The 22,263-nt window shown below is 41.3% G+C and overlaps 1 pseudogene; it reads left to right on the top strand.

The window, feature by feature from the left end:
• The first annotated feature begins 12,027 nt into the window (after positions 1-12,027).
• Positions 12,028-13,097, top strand: LOC147602688 (heat shock protein 82 pseudogene; annotated as a pseudogene).
• The last annotated feature ends 9,166 nt before the right edge of the window (positions 13,098-22,263 follow it).

The following is a 22,263-nucleotide window of genomic DNA, read 5'->3' as shown; positions in this document are numbered from 1 at the left end:
TTAAATACTTTACGCAGCAAGTAAGTCCTTCTTTAATTGATTGTCTATATCAATATAAACGCTTACTTGATTGCACGCTAAGTGTGCCATTTGTCAATCGTGCTCGTTGTAGATTGTTTGCACCTCTTGCTGCTCTCTTTTATATCTTCACATATGTCAAGAACCTGTAAAACTGATCTTTGTGCACATTATATAATCTAAATGATAAGGGTTCCCTATATAAACATGGTATATGTGTCACATATCTAAGTGCACAAGTTGGATATAGACTCCACCTTAAGTTCGAGCCTCCCCTACATAGAACTTATGTGTTAATGCTCGACCTAGATTGAGTCTTTGTTCTCCATGTTAGTGCACCGGCCTTAAGGCTCGAACTTGAGTTTGAGCCTTTGCTCTCCATGCTAGTGCACCCCGGTCTTAAGGCTCAAACTTGAGTTTGAGCCTTTGCTTCCATGTTAGTGCATCCCGGTCCCTTAAGGCTCTAACTTCAGATTGAGCTTTTGCTCTCCATACTAGTGCACCCTGGCCCCTTAAGGCTTGAACTTAAGTTTGAGCCTTTGCTCTCCATGCTAGTGCACCTCGGCCTTAAGGCTCAAACTTCAGATTGAGCCTTCGTTCTCCATGCTAGTGTACACGGCCTTAAGGCTCGAACTTGAGTTGGAGCCTTGGCTTTCCATGCTAGTACACCCCGGTGTTAAGACTCGACCTTCATATTGAGCCTTTGTTCTCCATGCTAGTGTACACCTGCCTTAAGGCTCGAACTTGAGTTGGAGCCTTTATTCTCCATGCAAGTGTACACCGGCGGCCTTAAGGCTTGAACTTGAGTTGGAGCCTTGGCTCTCGATGCTAGTGTACACCGGCCTTAAGGCTCGAACTTCAGATTGAGCCTTTGTTCTCCATGCTAGTGTACTCCGGCCTCAAGGCTTGAACTTGAGTTTGAGCCTTTGCTCTCCATGCTAGTGCACCCCTAGTATCTAAGTGCACAACTTGGATATAGACCCCACCTTAAGATCGAACCTCCTCTACATGGACTTATGTGTTAAGGCTCATTCTCCATGCTTAACTTTATATGGAACTTGGCCTTAAGGCTCCAACTTGAGTTCGAGCCTTGCCTATCTATGCTAGCGTATCCCTAGCATATGAGTGCACAACTTGGATTTAGGCTCCAGCTTAAGTTCGAGCCTCTTCTACATAAAACTTGGCCTTAAGGCTCAAACTTGAGCTTGAGCCTTGTCTCTATATGCTGGTGTACCCTTTGTCATATGAGTGCACAACTTGGATCTATGCTCTAGCTTAAGTTCGGGTTTTCCCTATATATGGAACTTGGCCTTAAGGCTCCAATATACTAGTGTACCCCTAGCGTATGAGTGCACAACTTGGATCTAGGCTCCAACTTAAGTTCAAGCCTCCCATACATGGAACTTTGCCTTAAGGCTCAAACTTGAGTTTGAGCCTTGCCTCTCTATGCTAGCGTACCCCTAGCATATGAGTGCACAACTTGGATCTAGGCTCCAGCTTAAGTCGAGCTTCTGTATAGATTAAGTAAATGCAAGTGATGCCCCCACTATTCAAGAAAACTTTTTGTGGCATGCATTAAGTTTCTTAAGTTTGATAGGTTTTGATTTGATATGTAGCATTTAAATCTATTTTTTTCTAAGGTTTTGAAACTTTTTTTGTGCTTCACAGGAATGGAAGCTAGCAGAGCACCCGCTTCCTCGCAACCACATGGTGCACCAATCTTTACTCTGGATGCTCTCCAAACAACAACTCAAGCTAAAAGTGTCACTCCTAGAATTAAGGTGGATAAAACCTTCGAATTGAGTAACAAAGAAGGAGTAAAATGGTTTGTGGATAGCTACGATGCTAGTGCAAACTTCAAAGGAGTCCTCCATTTTTTTCTGTCTCAAAAGGTGATACATCATATGGAGATATGGGGATTGTGGTAGGCGCTAAGGATGATGTGGATGCAAGAGCAAACCCATGCTTCACATGCACTGTATTACCAGAGGGAGAAACTACAAAAGCAAATAAGTTTTGGTTATCATTGGACACTTTTCACCCAGCAGACATGACTGGCAGTAAACTAGGAAAGGATAATTCTATTGTAAAGCTAGGATTGAAGATCATTGACTTTTCCAATCAAGAAGACTCAGGGGTGGATAATGTGGAGGACCTGGTGAAAGCGGTGAGGCATGCAAAGAAGGCTTTGGATTCACGAAAAAAGTCCATACCTGAAAAGGAGACAACAACTACTCAAGTTAGGAAAATTGTGGAGAAAAAAGGCAAGGCCATAGTGAAGAGTGCACTTGAAGCATCTACAAATGCTGGTGCAACTTCTTCAAAACATAAAAAGGAGGGTGACAAAATAAAAGTCCTTGATGTAAGCAAAATAGCAGCTGAAGACATGACAAGCTCTCAGGTGCAAGAAGAGGAGAAAGCACTTGCAAGAAAGGCAAAGCACTCTACAAAGGTTCAAGAAATCTCTTCAAAGACGCAAAGGACAAAAACCAGCAAGTGGCTCAAAGAAGATAGATGCATTTGAGCTAATGGAGGTTGAGACTCTAAACAAGGGCAGCAAAAGCAATTATCTCATTAGAAATAAAGAAGGGATATTATCCCTTTGGTCTAAATGAGGTCTTCAACATTGATGTGATGAAATGTTATCCTGCTCCTTCAAACTATGTGTATAGAAGGTTAAATAAGGATTGGGTTCGTATTTTGACCCAAGACTTTATTGAGGACCCAAAGCAAGAGGAGATACTTGCAATTTTGATGCCCTGTAATCGTGCTACAAAACAACCCCTTGATAAACTCGCAAAAGAAGATATTCATAAAGTTGAATATTGGATTATCTCTGGTCAATACTCCATTAGTGCTGCAAAAATCTTGCAGGCTCTAAATATGGCTAAAGTGACCCCTCAACTGTGTCAGCAATTTAGGTTCAGGAGATCAAAGATAATTGTAAATTGCCTGCCCAAGATTTCTCGTGACATTTCCAAGGATGCAAATTTATCTGTTGCAAAGTCAATGCAAAAGGAGCCATTCCTTGATCAACTTCTACAAGCTCGAACACAATGGCATGCAAACGGTCATCCTAGTAAACCTTTGCCTAGTGTCAATCAACCCAAGATGGGGATGTCTTGGAAGGTACTCTTTTGATTCTTTGCTATATCTTGGTAAATCATAGACCTACATTACTTCTTCTTTACTTTTCATAATATCTTTTACGGATCTATAATTTTAAGTGTAGCAGTAGCATAAGAAAGATGCATGTAAGGCTTCTTCTCAAACTGCATAAACTTAATAGTTTGGTTTGAAATTGAACTTCAAGCCTCACCTCTCTGTGATGGTGTAGCACTTGCATATCTAATTGTGGCTTGAACTTAAGTTGGAGCCTCACTTGCAAGTGCTAGATTTGCATACGGAGGTGACACTCAAACCTAAGATCGAGCATCACCATTATATACTAGTTTAGCACTGCAAGTGAGGCTCAAACTCAAGTTTGAGTATAAGCTCCAAATGATTAAAACCTAATAGATGCATAATTCCTCCTAATATTTTGTGATATCTATAGTGAGGGGGCTAACTTCTTACTTTGCAACTTTGCAAGCCTTTGTGGAGACCACGAAGCACACACTACATAAGAATTTTGTCAAAAATGATTTACACTTGCTTCTATGTGATGATGATGTATGGCAGAATTGGGTTAAGATCATGAGGCTATATGCAAAAGGCTTGCTACCAAATACAAAGGGCGAAACTCAAACTAAAGGTCTTGATCAAAATCCCAAACTTCCAACTTTGAAGAGTGGGCAAATTCAGCAGGCACCAGGAACAGTCACACTAGGCCCAATGTTGTTTAGGTGCATTTTAGGCCTTCAAAAGAGTGAAGTTTTGGACATTCAAACAGCACTTCTTGACAAGAGAATATTGCTTAAAAAGGGAAAGCAAACCCATCAAAGAATGGATATGGAGGAGATGGCTTGGAAGCTAAAAACAGATACTTGCTTTGAACACACTAAGCTCACAATATGAATATATTCTTGTGTGTTTTGTTGATTTCATCACCATTGAAATGCTTATCAAAGGGATTTCTAGCCAGTCTCAACAAAGGTGCACTATGAATTTGGCGTGATCCACACACAAAAAGATGATGCCTGGACATCTGGAATAGTTGAGATTGCAACTGTTATTCTTTTCATCAGCAAGGTTGATAAGTTTGAGGCTACTGATAAGGTTCTCACAAAAAATGTATTCATCTCAGGCTCTAGTGGCCAAAATAGAGAATTCATCGACAAAGGCTTTATTGACGGTCTCATCATAGGGTTTTGTGCTGAATAGAGCTATGTTGTAGAGATATATTGTGGTGGAGTTGTGCTAGAGGAGAGCTTGCTAAAGAAGAGACAATGTATTGCTTTATGCAAAGATGATTTGGAAGCGATGGCATTAGAATCAAAGTGCTCTGCTCTTTTAGACGGTCACCCGTCGTGGCGGCACAAAAAAGCAAACACTAGATGATGCAGAAAAAGAGAACCTTCAAAATCTTCACATTGACGACCCACCAAGTACAGAGGACGAAGACGAAGGTGATGATATTGACAACAAAAATGACACAGATGATGATAAAGAAGTTGGGGATGGTATAGACTTTGAAGATGTAGGGCAAAGGAATGAAGAGGACCAAGGGAATGGTGCTCTATTCAATGAGGATGCCGGAGATAATTTTGAAGATATTGGAAGGCATGAAAATGATGATGAAGGTGGGAATGGTGATGATATATTGGATACTGCAAAAGCCATGGAAGCTACAAATGTTGGGGTTGCTATGGCCGTTGAGAAGATTGGGGATACAGATGTCAACAAGGCTTTCCATGCTCATAGCCCATCAAGCTCTCAACCAAAGAAAGGTAGAAAAGTGCATTGATAGTGCTTATTATGAATGTACAACGAATGGTGATCATTGTTGAAAGGAGCTTATCAACAACTAATATTAGCATAGGTTTTGTTCAAAGAGTGGATTTATTAAAATCATTATTAGTCTTTTGATTAATACATTGGCTTTTTTGGATTCACTTTTAACATTTTTCTATTAAAGTGAATATTTCTATTCTATTTATCCTTTATTTCATGCCAACGTCTAGTACAAATGATGATGCACACTTACTATTAAGAAATTACTCCATATCCTAGTGTAGCAGTGAGGCTCAAAATTAAGTTTGAGTCTAATACAAATGATGACGCACACTTACTATTAAAAAATTACACTTACTCCATATCCTAGTGTAGCGGTGAGGCTCAAACTTAAGTTTCAACCGTACCTCCACTTATGTCCACTTATGTCCAACCTTGGGGATGTCTTCCAACACAAGGCACAATCTCAAGTTGAGCGATCTTTACGTTGCCCTTGTAAGTGAGGCTCAAACTCAAGTTTGACTCTTATGTTATGGTTCCTAATTCATTATGGTACATCACTCGAAGTTGAGTAATCTAAGTTTGGATACAAAGTATATGCATAGATATAAAAATGACTAGTATTGTATTAGCCTTGGTGTATTATTTAAATCCTAAATGTAATAGCATTTTATTTTAATCTTACAGATATATACAAAGAAGGGAAAGACGAAGATAACATTGCTCAAATAGAACATCATCATCATGAAAGCCCTACTAGAGAGATCAACTCTCATGATTCAAGAAATAATGAAGACAACATGGTGGAGGTAGATCACATCGATGATTCAGCTTTGCAAACATCTTCAAGGCCTTCAAGTGATAGGACTAAAGAGACTAAGGACATTCCTGATTTGGAAGTTAATGTTGAGGTTAGTGAGAATAAAGATAAAGTTAATGAGAGCTTCAAGAGACTTTTGCAACCAAGGAGAGACAAGAAGAGATTGTTGAACAAATTGATGAGGCTACATATGCTACGAATAAAGGGAAAATAGTTGAAATCAAGGACTCTGTGTGGCAGAGGGTGTTGAAGAAATTGACGAGGTTACATATGCTATGAATAAAGAGAGAATAGTTGAAATCAAGGACTCTGTGGTGGCAGAGGGTGCCAAGAAAACTAAAGGTATATCTTTTTCAATAGGATGTTATTTAAGATGATTTATTCAGTAATTTTGTGTGTTAAAAAGTATGTTTCTCAGCGAGAGTTTTTTTTGTAGGTATAGCTGCTTCTAACAATCACAAGTTAAGTGCGCAAGAAATAGAGCAACGTGTTGAGGAGCTACGTTCCGATACACAAAAGAGTAGGCCTCTAGGAAGTTTATATTCTTTTGAGAGAGATGGAGATAGATTTGTATTTCAATCTTCACCCAATCAATAGGGAAATGCAATCAAGTCTAGGAGCCATCGTCATAGATGGAGATAGATTAGTATTTCAATCTTCACCAATCAATAGGGAAATGCAATCAAGTCTAGGAGCCATTGTCATAGATGAGTATGGGAGCATGAAACAAAAGTAAACTATTAGCTCTCATTGATAATATAGGATCACTTGTTTTAATATTGTTAAGTATGTAAACACATTAAAGTGTTATCATTCTTCTGTATTATATGCAAAAAATGTTCCTCGTGCAATCACCATAAAGAAACATGCACTTATACTTGATCTTAATGGAGTTTTACTCAACAAGGAAGAGAAGAGGCATCCACAAACAAATTGTATTTGAATTGATATTGGTCGCACCACAGTTGTTATTCGCCCTGGGTGTTTTGAGTTTTTGGATGAGATTTGCCAGTACTATGTTGGTATTTGGTCCACCATGCTACACAAGAATGTTTATGCCTATGTAAACACTCTTGAACAGTATGCACATAAGAAATATCATTTCTTTATGGTGTGGGGACAAGAAGAATGTTATATCCATAATCTTCGATAAGTGTATAGGGCAGATAAGCCTACTATTGAGGCTATGTTTAAACCTTTACTCAAGGTTTGGAATCAGTGCCAAGATATTTACAATAAAAAGAATACATTGCTTATTGATGATAGCCCTTTCAAGGGATGTGTTAATCCAAAAGACAACTGTCTCTTCCTGAAAGTTTTCAAGGAGGGCACGACTACGTACTGTGCAATGACTTTCTACCACCCTACCTTTTAAATCTAAATAATACAAATGATATTAGGTCTATTATTTTGCTTAATCGGCTAGGTCAATCTCCTATCACACATGGCCATAATTTATTTATCGATTTTCAAGATGTACTGGAAGAATGGCTCCAATTCACCTCCCTATTTTTGCGAGAAGAGCTCAATGAATATTCAGATGAAGTGGAAAACTCATCTTCTGCATCTTCACACTTACCATTGTATGGTGATAAGCTAAAGTATGTCCAATCAAGAGGGGGAAAAAAGAGAAGTAGAATCTATAAGCAAGGATCTAGCAATGTTAGCATCCAAAGCTGGAGTACCATTACTATCCAAAGACCAGCTAAGCTTGTTAAAAGTGTGTTACAAAAGAAGGATTTTGAGTGATCAACACGCTATTGCTTATGCTACTCGCTTGGGATATGATCGTGGTCATCTCATAAGTGGCGTTGCAGAGCAAAAGCATACATATCAAGGCTACAAAAGGCTTACTTGAGCTTATGGGTAGGATAATGTCTGGTTTCATTAAACATTGAGTGACAGTATAATCAGATTCCAACCTAACCCATACTAGTTGTTGCCTGCAAGTCGAAGGAAACCATTTCTGAGGTCTAAACGTGCAGAGTTTGAAGTATGGGATCTGCACAAATATCAAGACTTGTTGGGTGCAGAATGTTTGGAGCCATTTTGTACTAAAAGCCCATAAGATAGACTTAGGCTTTGGCCAAAACAATGTGCTTAGATGGGTTTAATTTTTGGATTGTACGAGCCAAATCTTTACACTATTGTATCAAGAAATCAAATGCCTCCAAACTTACTGTCATTTGATTATCTCTTTTGTTAATATTTGCAAATCGATTGCAATGAAGATGTGTTTGTTTTTTATTGAAGATATTGCCTTGTCAAGGTGGAAGGCTATGAATATCATAATTTAATTTGGATAGACTCAATTATCTCAATAGTGAAAATCTTTTATACATCATATTCAATAAATTTGATGAAATTTAGCATTGACAATATACTCGCTCTTTTTTTTTGGTTGAACTAATGAGGTATTGGAGCGTTTCTCTATGAAGGTTTAAGACCATCCATATCATGGATGAATTTATGTTGTTGTCTTTTGGAGAAAAATGAGTTTATTTCAGGTGTGTTTGACGAGGTGTCATTTGTGGATACTATGGATGAGCTTTCTGCCATGGAAAGCACATGCTTACAGGGTGGAAATGAGATGGTAAAAGTGTCATCTGTGGGGATGTATGATATAATCCGGGAATTTGAGGGAATGGAATGTAAAAACATGTATTGTGAGATGGATGCTCGTGTTGATACAAAGTATAAAACGGTTGCAAAGAAGGTGAAACCAGTTGCCTTGCCCTTGCCACCAGAAAGCAAGGAGAAAATAGATGAAGCCTCTATGCAACTGAATCTCAGAGATCCGAAGAAAATTGGGCATAAGTTTATACAAGAAACCCTAAAAGAGCTAAAGATTGGTGACAAGGATTTCCTGTTACCAGTTGAAAAGGAATGCTTTGAGGAGATGCTTGTAAAACATGGGAAGGCCTTTGCTTTTCAGCCGCATGAGATAGGCTGTGTTGATCCAAGCGTAATAGCGCCAATGGTGATCTTCACTGTTCCACATGTGCCCTGGAACCTACGGCCGATTCCAGTACCAAAAACTCTCTTGCCAAAGCTGATGGAATTACTAAAAGAAAAGATCAGGATGGGAATTTTGGAGCCATCATGCGCTCCATACTCCAACAGATGGTTTACCGTGCCAAAGAAAAATGGAGCATTGCGCTTCATTCAAGACATGCAACTTGCAAACAAGGTCACAATCAGGAATGTGGGAGCAGGTCCGATTGTGGACGAGTTTGCAGAAGCATTTGCAGGGAAAGCTATATACTCGATGGGTGATCTGTATTCGGGATATGATCAGTTCCAGCTGGATATACAAAGCAGGGACTTGACCACAATGAAAACTCCTTTGGGTTTGGTAAGGATGCGCACCTTACCACAGGGAGCCACCAACTCAATGGCACATATGATGAATGGTATGAATAAAGTCTTGCAAGACTTCATTCCACAAATAACTATGCCTTTTCTAGATGATGTGCCCATAAAAGGCTGTGATGAGAAAGATAAAGATGGGGATTTGGATTTGAGGGGGTGCCGCAAATTTGTGGCAAATCATATAAAAGATTGTGACAAAATCCTATCCAGGCTTGAAGAGGTGAATCTTACTTTGTCTAGAATGAAATCAGTGTTTGGGGTTGGTGAAGTACTAATCGTGGGGCATCTTTGTAATACTAATGGACGCCGACCTTGTCCAACCAAGATAGATGCAATACAAAGAATGAAAGAGATATGCATTAATGTTATAGAGGTGAGGAGATTTCTTGGTGCATGTGTCTTTTATGTTATATGGATCCCACATCATGCACATGTTGCAGATCCTCTCTACCAACTTTTGAGGAAAAATCAGAGATTTTTATGGAATGCTGCACATATTAAAGCTTTGCGGAAGCTGAAATGTCTGCTCCAAACATCACCTACTCTAAGGAAGGTAGATTATGAGTGTGGCAGGCCTGTGATTGTAACAGTTGATACTAGTCCTACTGGGATAGGATGGGCAGTAGGGCAAGATGATGAGGATGATCACAGGTATGTAATCATTTTTGGAGCAAAGGTACTAAGCATTCGCCAACGAAATTATCCGCAGATCGAGAGGGAGTTATGGGGAGTAGTCAAAACACTGCCTTAAAATGTGAAAAAGAATATCTCATTGGGGCATCCGTGCTTGTGGAAACTGACTGCTTGCCACTCCTTGGGATGATTGCAAGCTACACCACTCCAGATATCGCTATGCTCAGGTGGATTACCTATATCAAGTCACTAAATCCCGAGTTTGAGCATATTGCATGGAAGGATAACCCAATTGCAGATATGCTATCAAGAGCCAGGTATGAAGATGAAGAAGGGATGATTAGTGACATTGATGATGTAGGCACAAAGTTCTATACTACTGCACATGCAAAAGGGGACCATGCTTGCTTGTCAACTGCACTTGAGTCTTTTACTGAGGAAATGTATGAAGGAGATTGGTTGCTTATTGGCCAATACTTGAGTACCTTGACAAGGCAGGAAAATTGGTCTGACTTAGAATTCAAGAGGATTCGCAGAAAGGCATATGGGTATTTTCTAAAGAATGGATACCTGTGGAAGCATCCTAAGAAGAGGAATGCTATGCCACAGAGAGTTATATGTGATAAAGAGACTCAAGGGAAGCTCATGAAAGAATTCCATGAGAGTCTCTGGGCTGGACATCAAAGCATGTGGGCCACCTTTACCAAAATAAAGGAAAGATATTGGTGGAAAGGAATGTACAAGGATGTATCCCAATATGTGGAAACATGCATGGTATGTCAAATGTACTCGAATGTGCGACATCGTGATGGCCTGCAACCAACCTACCCACCTGCCATGCACTACAAATGGGTAGTGGATCTAGTTACAATGCCCTTGGGAATCTGGCAGATGCGGTACATAGTACTTGCAAGAGAAGACCTGACAAATCAGGTAGAAGGGCGTGCTCTTAGAACAAAGAGCACGAAAACAGTATGCAAATTTCTCTTGGAAGATGTGATTTGCCGGTATGGTTGTGTTGGAAAAATAACAACTGACAGGGGTGAGCTAGATGCTAAAGAAGCAAGGGAATTCTTTTCTAGAATTGGCATCAGATTGGCCCTAACATGTGCTTACAACCCTGAGGGCAATGGTAAAAGCGAGTGAGGACATCCTCCAATCATTAAAGCTTTGGCTAAGGCATGCGGAGGAAGAATGCGGGAGTGGCCAAGGCTACTACCATATGCTTTATGGGCTGACCGTACAACTCATAGCTTAGTGACAGGATACATGCCTGCAGAATTAATGTATGGTCACAAGCCGGTAATGCCAGTTAAAGAAGTAGTCCCAACTTGGAATGTATTACCCTGGGTGGACGAATTGAATAGGGAAGACCTCCTTGCATTGCGAATGAGGCAGTTGGAGAGAAGGCCTGAAGATGTAGAGCTTGCTAAAGCTCGTTTGAAAGATGCAAGGGTGAAAAATAAAGAAAGATTTGATTGAAGACACAGACTCCGGCCAAAACCCATTGAAGGTGATTGGGTCCTAATGTATGGTAGTAGTCTTGACAACCAGTTCACTGTGCAAAGGAAGTTTGTAAAAAGATGGTTTGGCCCTTACATTGTCAAGCATGTGCATGGAAATGCCACGTATACCCTGTGTGAGCTTGATGGAATAGAGATAAAGAATCTTGTAGCAGGCAAAAGGATCAAGATGTTTAAAAGAAGGCATGACAGTGATCCTTTTGATTTGCAGGAGACTCAAGATGAGAGGCTTGATAGTGATAGCATGGATATGGTTGAAGAGGAAGAGGATGATCTTCCTGGTAATGTAGAAGATGAAGACGACATCCAGATATATGTGGATCTTGATGATGATTTGGCACATACCAGAGGATGTGCAGGTTTAGAGGGGGCGGATGTCGTGCCATGGCACGTCTATGGTGTGAAACCATGCATGTGAGGCCATTAAATATAAATCTAGATGCATGGGATTAAGTTCCATGACTTGAGTCATTTTATGATGCCTATGTACATATGTTCATATTGTAAATGAGGTTCAATAAGACGAGCTGAGGCTGAGCCAGGTCTCGAAGCCTCTGTACATAAGTGTGGTGTGAATCATGAAGTTTTTATGCTTATGGGGGTGAACCTTGAGGTAGCACGAATTATCAATGAACCAAAAGCAGCATCACTTTCTTATGGGACTGACAAGAAAGAGGGATTAGTTGCAGTTTTTGATCTTGATGGAGGCATAAGAAAGACTAAAGGACCAGCAAACTGATCATCACTTCTAGAGAGGGAGTAGATAATATGGTTGAAGATGCATCCATGCAAAATGGCATTATGAACGTTTCTTCTGGGATGGTAGAAGCTTTAAAAGATGCTAGCAATGCAGAGAATGCCAAGGTTACATCACCAGAGGAAACATTTACATTGCTGAAGGAAGAAGGACTAAGGGTAGTTGAGGCAGAGCTGAAGGCTTGTGAGCTCGTCCTTGCACAATATGAGGCAGATCTTCTAAGTATTAAGAGCTTAAAGGAAGAGCTTCAAAAAGAGGCTTTGAGAACATCAACAGCTGCAAAGATGGCAAGAGCAGTTACTGGGGGAAGCGAGTGAGCAGTTGATTCCCGAGTTCCTTGGCTTTGTCAAAGGTATGGTTGATTCAGAAGATTTTCCCCAAAACATCTCCCGTGAGATGCTGCAACAAAACAAGATCCTGAAGGTTATAAGGAAAAATCTTGTTAAGAAGTGCCTCGAGCTGTTTACAGAGATTACGGAGAACAAGGAGGATTTTGACAAGTTTTATGAGTCTTTTGGAAAGAACATTAAACTTGGAATACATGAGGATAGTTCCAACAGGGCAAATCTTGCCGACCTACTACGTTATCATTCTACTAAAAGTGGTGACGATATGACTAGTTTTAAAGACTATGTTACACGTATGAAGGATGGGCAGAGTGACATCTATTGCATCACTGGCGAAAGTAAGAAGGCTGTGGAAAATTCTCCTTTCCTTGAGCGTGTGAAGAAGAAAAAGGGCTATGAGGTACTCTTTTTGGTTGATGCAATTGATAAATATGCAGTTGGACAGCTTGAGTATGATGGCAAGAAACTTGTGTCTGCAACTAAAGAGGTCTGAAACTGATAAGAATGATAAGTCTGTGAAAGATTTGGTCCTACTACTGCATAAAACTGCGCTTCTTACCTCTGGATTTAGCCTTGAGAACCCCAACACCTTTGGAGGAAGGATTCACAGGATGTTAAAGTTGGGCTTGAGTATAAATGATGATGCTTCTGCCTCGGCAGATTTTGATGCAGACATGCCGCCTCTTGAAGACGATGTTGATGCAGAGGGCAGTAAGATGGACGAAGTGGACTAATTGAACCTCTTAAGAGGTAGCTGGTTTACAGTATAGCCCGCAGGTCAAGGTGGCACCTTGCATGGGAAAAATATGAAGGCATTTTTTTTAAAGGAATATCCGAATTTTAAGCAAAAAAAGGAGGCGCAGCGTATTTTCATTTTGGGAAACGCGAGTTTTGGGCTGCAAAAGGAATTCGGCCCAAATTCCTTGCGAGAAAAATCAGAAATAAGGAGGCGATGCATTTTTGAGGGGGAGAAGTGTGCAGAAAAGGGAGGGGAAAAAACCAGAGCTCGATTTTTGCAGATTATCTTGCTTTGGGGTTATAGCTTCTGTTCAAGCCTTGTAGGGGTTAAAATTGGAGAGTAATAGAAGCTTCATTTAGTGATATGCTTTCTAAAAATTTTCAAATATGAAGCGAACTGCTGTGTCGGATTTCATGCAAGGAGAGAATTCGATGTAGAAGCTCATGGAGATGACATGAAATTCGGTTTTTGTGAAACAGAGAAGCTTTTTTATGAATTCGATTTCAAAAAAATTGTAATTCCTTAGAGTGGTAAAGGTTTTAGTTTTAAGGCTTTAATTACCTCAAAAATAAAAACTCTTGGTAAAAGCCTTAATGCTTATGGCCTTAGAGATTGGAGAGTTTTTCTTGAATTTGAGAGTTTGGGAGTTTGAATGTTCCAAAGTTTAAGGTGGTTTTGATTCTGGAACCTTGTAACAGAATGATTGATTGGATCTTAGTTTTGTGAACATGAAGCTTTTGAAAATTACATGATGATGTATATACGCCATATGTTATTTTTGCTTTGTGAGTTGTTGGAATCTGAAAGCAGGTTTTCATGAAATCAAGAGTCATCTTGAAATGGTGATGTTGGCAATATAAGAAATATGTGATGTGAATGGTCACATGTATGTGGAAATCTTTTGAAGATTGTGTTGTGCCTACATGTGTTATGTATGAGGCACTTGGATAAAGGGTCAGGAGATCTATGCTTGGAACTGGTCATGCTCTTGACACATAACTTATGTGCAATCTTCAAGTTGAATTTGGGAATGTTTTGAAGTGAATTGGCACATGTACATGTCGACCAAAATTGAGATGTCTTATGCCCCTTGAAGAGATACATCTTCTGTTTCCTTGCTGGGATTTGAAACCACTCTCACAGCCAGAAGTCTCGCACTTGCCCAGCGATACCGCCCACGTCACGACAACGCTGGAGCAATTTCTATCTTTAGTACCCAATTATCGGCCATAGCTAATCCGGAAGCTCATGGGAGAAGATTGTCTTGTCAAAGTTCCAACCATAGTGGTCTGGACTCTAGAAAAAAACAGAGGATCAGTCTGCTTCCAAAGTCCAACTAATTACGGATTGGGAGGGATGAGGTAGCTCTCGAAGTCACAGTTTAGATATAAGGTAAGACCATCAAGGGTGTGGTTCTTGATGGCGGATCTAGAGTAAATATCATTACGGGCATGCTAGAGAAAGAATTAGAATCGGATCCATTTCTCATCCGAATGGCAGATTAGCGTAGAGTAAAGCCACTTGGGTTACTTTGAAACTTTGAAATCCAGCTAGCACGATGTGACTTCCCAGTTGCTTTCATTGGGTTGAAGGTGGAAGGAGTGGCTGAATCTTACCCCCCCATGCTATTGGGTAGACCATGGTTGAGACAAGGAAAGATTAAACACAGTTGGTCAATTGATCAAATTACAATCTGGAATTGAAAGAAGAAAGTTCGTGTACAAGTCACATCCCATGATATGCTACAAGAATCCATGCGTCCAATTTGTGCTGAAGGATTGAACTGGCTGGAAGGAGTTGATGCGGATGAAGAGGAAGATATCCTTCACTAGAATCCATAATTAGTATCATTGTGTGAAGTGGATGTGGATAAGATTGTCTCCCATTATAGTTCAACTCTGGATATGATCCTGTCTTCTTCTGCATTGGAGAGCACTATCTTAGATGATAATGTGGGTGTACCGAAGGAAGTTCAAGCCCTCATCTAGGTAGAAGAAACTCATGAGAGAGCAATGAAGCACAGCCTTCGGGTCATAGTAGATGAGCTAGAAGACATGAATCTGGGCGACGCCGAGCACCCCAAGATAGTTTGCATTAACACTAAGCTGGATACAGAATTGAAATAGAAACTCTAGAACTTATTAAAATTATATGTGGATGTATTTCCTTGGAGCTACAAAGATATGAAGGGCGTTGATCCTCAATTTTATCAACATCATATCAATCTTAAGGAGGATGTTGTTCCCATTAAGCAAGCAACAGCGGTACCGGATGAATCCAAACTATGCAAAACAAATTGAGGAAATTGATAAATTCTTGAAACTAGGGTTCATATATCCGGTGGAAAGGTGACATGGTTGTTGCCAATAGTGATTGTGCTGAAAGAGAATGGAAAGCTCCGTGTCTATTTGGATTACTGGAAGCTCAATATTGCAACACAGACAAATCCTTTCCCACTTCTATTCATAGATTCCGTGGTAGATGCCACCCGGCAGACCTTGAGATGTATTCTTTCTTGGATGGTTTCATTGTATACAATCAAGTCCTGATGGCCCCAGATGATCGTGAAAAGACAGCTTTTGTCACAAAATGGGGAGCATTTTTGCTTCCAATGTGATGGCATTTGAGTATATTGGGAAGATCTAAGGGCTGGTTCCTAGGTTCCCTATGCAATAGAGTGAAAAGGGGTGGGGGAAGAGGTGAACATGATGGCACCATCATACATGGCTCCAACTTGGATGTTCCTTGTGTAGGGATTAATTCCTTAATTTTTTAGTATGCGGATAGCTTTTGTGTAAAGCACAATTTTGGAAAGAGGTCTAGATGTAGCAAAAACAAGACTTAACAAAATGGGTAGAGGCTACACCACAAGCTACACTAGAAGAAAGACTACAATGCAAGTAGTGGTGGGTACCAAGGTTAGTGCAAGCTATTTCTAAGCTTAGAATAGTCTTTGTGTGCACTAAACATGCCCAAAAATGTGTGGGTGGGGTATGTTAGGAGTGGGGGATGGGTGTGGGGATCAGTGTAGGTTTTTGGACTTTTCGGTTAGAAGCTTTGGGACTTTAGGGATATGCCTTTGGACTATCTTGCATGTACATGTAAATGCTCCCAGCTAAACCAGATCTACCCTTTGTAAGGAGCACTCTACCCACTTAGTGTGTAAGGAGTAAAAGAAGGGTTTACTACTTATATTGGCTCCCCATAATATAAGCATAAAAATGTTCCTTAAAATAATCTTTGAAAACAACAATATTAATCAAACAGTTCTTATAGCAAAATGTTCAGAAAAGAAACAGCGAAACTGGCTTTACATTCCATAGACACATCCAAACCAAACCCAAAACTAGTAATGATCTAGAATTTAGTCTTCCAGCCTAAACTAGCTGGAAACCCAAAACTAGTAATGATCTAGAATTTATTCTTCCATCCAAACCAAACCCAAAACTAGTAATGATCTAGAATTTAGTCTTTCAGCCTAAACTAGCTGGGCATACCTCATGGACCATACATACTCGATCATCGACCAGTCTCGACAAGGGCCAAGCCAGCCTGTCACCCCCTCAAGAGCTGCTGCTTGTACCCAACCCTCTCGCTCCTTATAGGAGACGTCTACTGATGAGGTGGGCTGATTCACCACACTAGCTTGGGCCCATAAAACTAGGCAACATCCATAATCACATGTCCACCCTCGTTGGGGAGGAAATCCAATTCCCAGTGGCATAGGAGGGGATTACCTTGGGTTGACTCTCGGGCTTGCTTGTGCCTTCGCCTATCGACTATGCAAGCAAGAGCAGAGTTAGCCAAGTAGGGGAGACGATGTACCTAAAAATTAGTAATGAAACCAACAAACATATCCATTGAAACTAGGAAAACATTCTTTTCTTTTCAATAATTCATTGAGCAATAAGAAAACAACATCGGACATAATGATGATCTTATTAGCTACAATCCTTGTCAACAAGAAAAAAGAACCATAAATTATTTCGGGGTAAGATTTCTCACTCAATTTCGCTTACGCGGACAAAAGTGGCAATTCTCCATGTTGGAGCCTGTTGGAATTAGGGTTGCAGGAATGCACACACAACTTCAAGAAGATGAGGAAGCTTGAGCACAACACAGTAGTGTATTATAGGTGCCAAAAATGAAAGATTACAAGCCCTAGAAGATAATGGGCGTATATACAATGCACGGGGGAAAAAACCTCCTAGTGAGGGAAAAGTGCCCCGGCGGTCCTAAGTGTGTTCACACACATCACTACTATAATATGGTAACAAATCCCCCCTGGAGTGATGCGGTGAACAAGAGCTAGCACTCATGTATAGGGAAGTGTCTAGCTATGTGGACGAATCCACAAAAGGGAGTAAGCCCAAAGCTTTGCGAAAAGCTTCGAACTTCTCACGAGGCAGAGCCTTTGTGAAAAGGTCTGCAAGGTTATCCTGTGTTGGCACATAAGCCAAACTGATCTCTCCTGCAGAGAGTCTCTCCCTGACATAATGGTAGTGCACCTCAATGTGCTTCGTACGAGCATGGAACACTGGGTTCCGCACAACTGCCAATGCGCTCTGACTGTCAGTGAAGATGGTGGTGGCAGATGGCTGCCCAACACCCAAATCAGCCATAAGGCGTCTGAGCCACACACACTCAACCGTAGCTGTGAAAGCTGCCCTGTACTCAGCTTCACAACTAGAAGTGGCCACAGTAGGCTGCTTCTTGCTCAACCATGATATGCATGAGCTTCCAAGCATGAAGCAAAAACCACTCGTGGACACGCGTGTGTCATAACAACCAGCCCAGTCAGAATCTGAAAAAGCATGTAAATCTGGCGGCAATGATCCCCCCTTGGGATAAAACAACCCAAGATGCCGAGTACCACTCAAATAGTGAAAGATACGCTTCACTGCCTGCCAATGCTTAATGCCTGGGCTATGCATAAATCTGCTCACCTGTGAGACTGCAAACTGAATGTCTGGCCTCGTAATGCATACATAAATGAGGCAACCAACAGCTGTCTGATAGAGTGTGACATCAAAGTGATCTCCAGCATCATGAAGACTCAACTTCAAACCTGTCTCCATTGGAGTAGCAATAGGCTTGCAGTCTTCAAGGCCAAATCTCCGCAACAATGTTTCAATATACTTTGTCTGACACAAAGCAATACCTCCATCACACTGCTTAAATTGTATCCCCAAATAATGATGCAAATGCCCCAAATCTGACATCTCAAAAGAGGCATTCAAATCAGCCTTAAAATCAGCAATATGACTCTCATTTGGTCCTGTGAGCAGCATGTCATCGACATAGAGAGCAATGATTAGATGTACACCATCCACACGTTTAACATACAAAGTGCTTTCTGTTGGACTATTCTGAAACCCATGTGCAGTCAAATATGCATGTATTTTTTCATACCAAGCTCGTGGAGCTTGCTTTAAACCATATAAAGCCTTTTTTAACCTGCACACTTTGTTTTCCTGCCCTCTTTGAACAAAACCACGAGGCTGCGATACATACACCTCCTCATGCAAATCTCCATTTAAGAACGCAGTCTTTATGTCCAGCTGATGTACATTCCAACCATTATGAGCTGCTAATGCACAGATGCTACGAACAGTGGTCATACGACATGTGGGAGCAAAAGTCTCATCAAAATCAATGCCCTTCTCTTGAGCATAACCTTTTGCAACAAGCCTAGCCTTATGGCGATCCACTGTGCCATCAGGCTTACGCTTCAATTTGTATACCCACTTAGTGCCAATGGCCTTCTTGCCAGGGGGCAAGTCACATAAAGACCATGTACCATTCTTCATAATAGCATCGTATTCTGCTTGCATAGCAGCCATCCAATTTTCTGAACTTTGTGCCTCATCAAATGAAACAGGCTCACTTTCATCGCACATACTAGAAACAGCCAATGCATAACAATCTGACGCATAAGAGGCACCATGAGAGCCAGAACGAGTGCGACTAGACAAAGGGGCATCCAACTTGCTGTCACGCAAAGTCTGCACCAGCCATCTAGGCATATTCCTAGAGCCCTCAATCTCTTGTCTCTCATCCTCAAGTGCATCATGCACATCTGCATCAGATATAGGCTGATCTGTGCCATCATTTAAAACCTGCATAGGCTGAAAAACTGCCTCATGAGGTATTGCACTTGACTGTGCACCACTGAAAAGAGGCAACAATGTATCATAGACATCACGTGAGCTGATATCTGTCTCCTTAGTACATGAAACCAAGGGCTGAACTGCATCTTCCACAAATACAACATCACGGCTAACCAAAATGCGCTTTGTCTGTGGATGATACAAACGATAGCCTTTGCTCTCAGCACTATATCCAACAAAAATACATTTGACAGCTTTGTCATCCAATTTTCTGCGATGTTGCACAGGCACTAATGCATATGCCAGGCAACCAAAAACACGTAAATGGCCAACAGATGGCTTGCGGCTATGCCAAGCCTCATATGGAGTGACAACCTGTAATGCTTTGGTGGGACACCTGTTTAGTACATAAGTGGCACACATGACAGCCTCAAGCCAAAAACCATGTGGTAGACTTTGACTCTTAACCATACATCTTGCCATTTCCATGAGAGACCTATTTTTTCTCTCAGCCACACCATTTTGCTGTGGTGTATACGGCACTGTACATTGGTGTTTTATCCCACGCTCAGCCAGAAATGCATTAAATTCTGAAGACATATACTCCCCCCCTCGATCTGAACGGAGGGTGCCCATCTTACTTTCTGACACATTTTCAGCCATAACCAAAAACTGTTTGAAGCACAAAAACACTTTGGACTTTGCCTTCAAAGGATATACCCATGCATGCCTGGTAAAATCATCAATGAAAGTCACGAAGTAAAGGTAGTTTCCAAATGATGGAGTTTGCATGGGACCACAAACATCACTGTGAACAAGCTGCAATCTGCGTTCAGCTCTCACTGATCCATCTTTGGGAAAGGAAGCACGCTGCATTTTACCCAATATGCAGCCCTCACAAACATGCTTGACAGGTGCCTCAAGCTTAGGCAAAGAAGACACCATTTCAGATTTCTGCAGGCGCAGCAAACTTGCAAAATTCAGATGACCAAAACGTGCATGCCACAGTTTTGCATCTGAAATAGCCTGCGTATCCATAATAGCACATGCTGAATCCTCTACACATTTGCCATCCATATTGAGCTTATACAGCCCTCGACATAGTGAACCAGATGCTACAATGATGTCACCACAAGAGAGATCATGAACAGTACATCTGTCATCCACAAATTTTACAACCAAACCTGTTTTGGCAAATGCGGAGACTGACAGCAGATTCTTTTTGATCCCTGGCACATACAATGCATCAAAAAGTGTAAAGGTGTTGCCATTTGCAACATTCAGCACAATCTGTCCAACTCCTTCAACGGGATAAGAGGAGTTATTGGCACAAGTGACAGTATTCCCTGTGGGAGCAGACTCAAGGAAAGTGAATAAACTGCGCTTTTTGGTGATATGCTTAGTGGCACCACTGTCAAAGTACCATACATCTGAATCTACTGCAGACATACATGTGTCATGCAAAGATGGGTCATAACTGCACTGCGCATTAAAACATTAGCAGATTCATTGTTAGAAGGAGAGGCATCTGCAACAGCCATACCAGCCTCTTTCTTCTTAGCCTCTTTCGCAGCCAGCTTAGGACAAGCTTTGATGACATGATCATTTCCCTTACAGTACTTGCAAAATGTCTTCTGTTTGTCACCCTTCTTCTCATCTTTGTCTTCCTTCTTTGGTTGCGCAGCATTTGCAGATTTCTGCTTACTAGAAGAAAAGCCAGCTTTACCTTTCCCGCTTCTCTGACTAGCAACGAAAGCTTGATCTGCGACACGCATAATATTCCTGTTTTGCCTTGACTGGTCTTCTTGCAGCAAAACAGAAACTAACTCCTCAAATGATAAGGCATTGGGATTGCCTTTCATCATCAAGCGAAGAGTGGAAGCAAAACCCTGATAAGAATCTGGTAGACCATTCAAAACAGTCTGCACAAGTGAACTGTCTGACAGGATTTCATCTGCAGAAATGAGCTGCTCTTTGAAATCCTTGATCTTTGTCAAAAAGCTATCCATAGAATCACCTTCGTTCATATGCTCACTCTCCAACTGTTTTCGGAGGTAAGCAACACGAGCCTCATTTCTTGCCTGATACAATGTGGCAAGTACATCCCAAGCATCCTTAGAAGTCCTGCAGGAGCGAATATGTGGGATAATGGTACGTTTGACAGACAGCGCAATCAAGGCATGAGCCTGCGCATCTCTACCATCCCAACGAATCTGCTCTGCTGAAAGTGGTGGTTCTCGAACAGCTGCTACAGCACTTGTGCCTGCACCATCATCTACAGTACCTGTTTCTGATGTGTTTGCAGCATTCCCAGCCACAATAGGACGTGCATCAATACCCTGCACAATGTTCCATAACCCCTTTTCTACCAATACATGTCGCATCATATATGCCCACAATGGATAGTTGGTGCCATCCAACTTATCCTCAGCAGCCAACATGCGGAATACATCATTGTTGTCAGCCATGGCCAATGACTGTACTACTAGATGTAAATGCTGTCTGTAAGAGGTAAACCTGTATAAAATCGACCTGTGCTATGTAGCACAGCCCAAAACAGACGAATGGGCACCTGTCCTGCAGATTTTAATCTTGACAGAAAATCTGCACAGTAGGACGATTTTGCCTGCGCAGTCCTTGGAATGCAAAAACGGAGGGCGAAATGACTTCAGATCAAAATTCTGAAACGACCAAGCCCTGCGGGCTCTCCCACGGCATATACTAACCTGCAGACGCTCGTGAAACCTCGTCGCAATCGGAGGAGATGAAGCGGCAGGTGCCGGTGATGCTGCCCGGGAGGAGGAAGCCTGCTCTGATACCAATTGTTGGAATTAGGGTTGCAGGAATGCACACACAACTTCAAGAAGATGAGGAAGCTTGAGCACAACACAGTAGTGTATTATAGGTGCCAAAAATGAAAGATTACAAGCCCTAGAAGATAATGGGCGTATATACAATGCACGGGGGAAAAAACCTCCTAGTGAGGGAAAAAGTGCCCCGGCGGTCCTAAGTGTGTTCACACACATCACTACTATAATATGGTAACAGAGC

The sequence above is a fragment of the Cibotium barometz genome, chromosome 66, assembly GCF_041138505.1.
Source record: "Cibotium barometz isolate CiBa-2024 chromosome 66, ASM4113850v1, whole genome shotgun sequence".
Taxonomy (NCBI): Eukaryota; Viridiplantae; Streptophyta; class Polypodiopsida; order Cyatheales; family Cibotiaceae; genus Cibotium; species Cibotium barometz.
The sequence above is the reverse complement of the archived record's forward strand: the minus strand, read 5'-3'. Positions and strand labels throughout refer to the sequence as shown.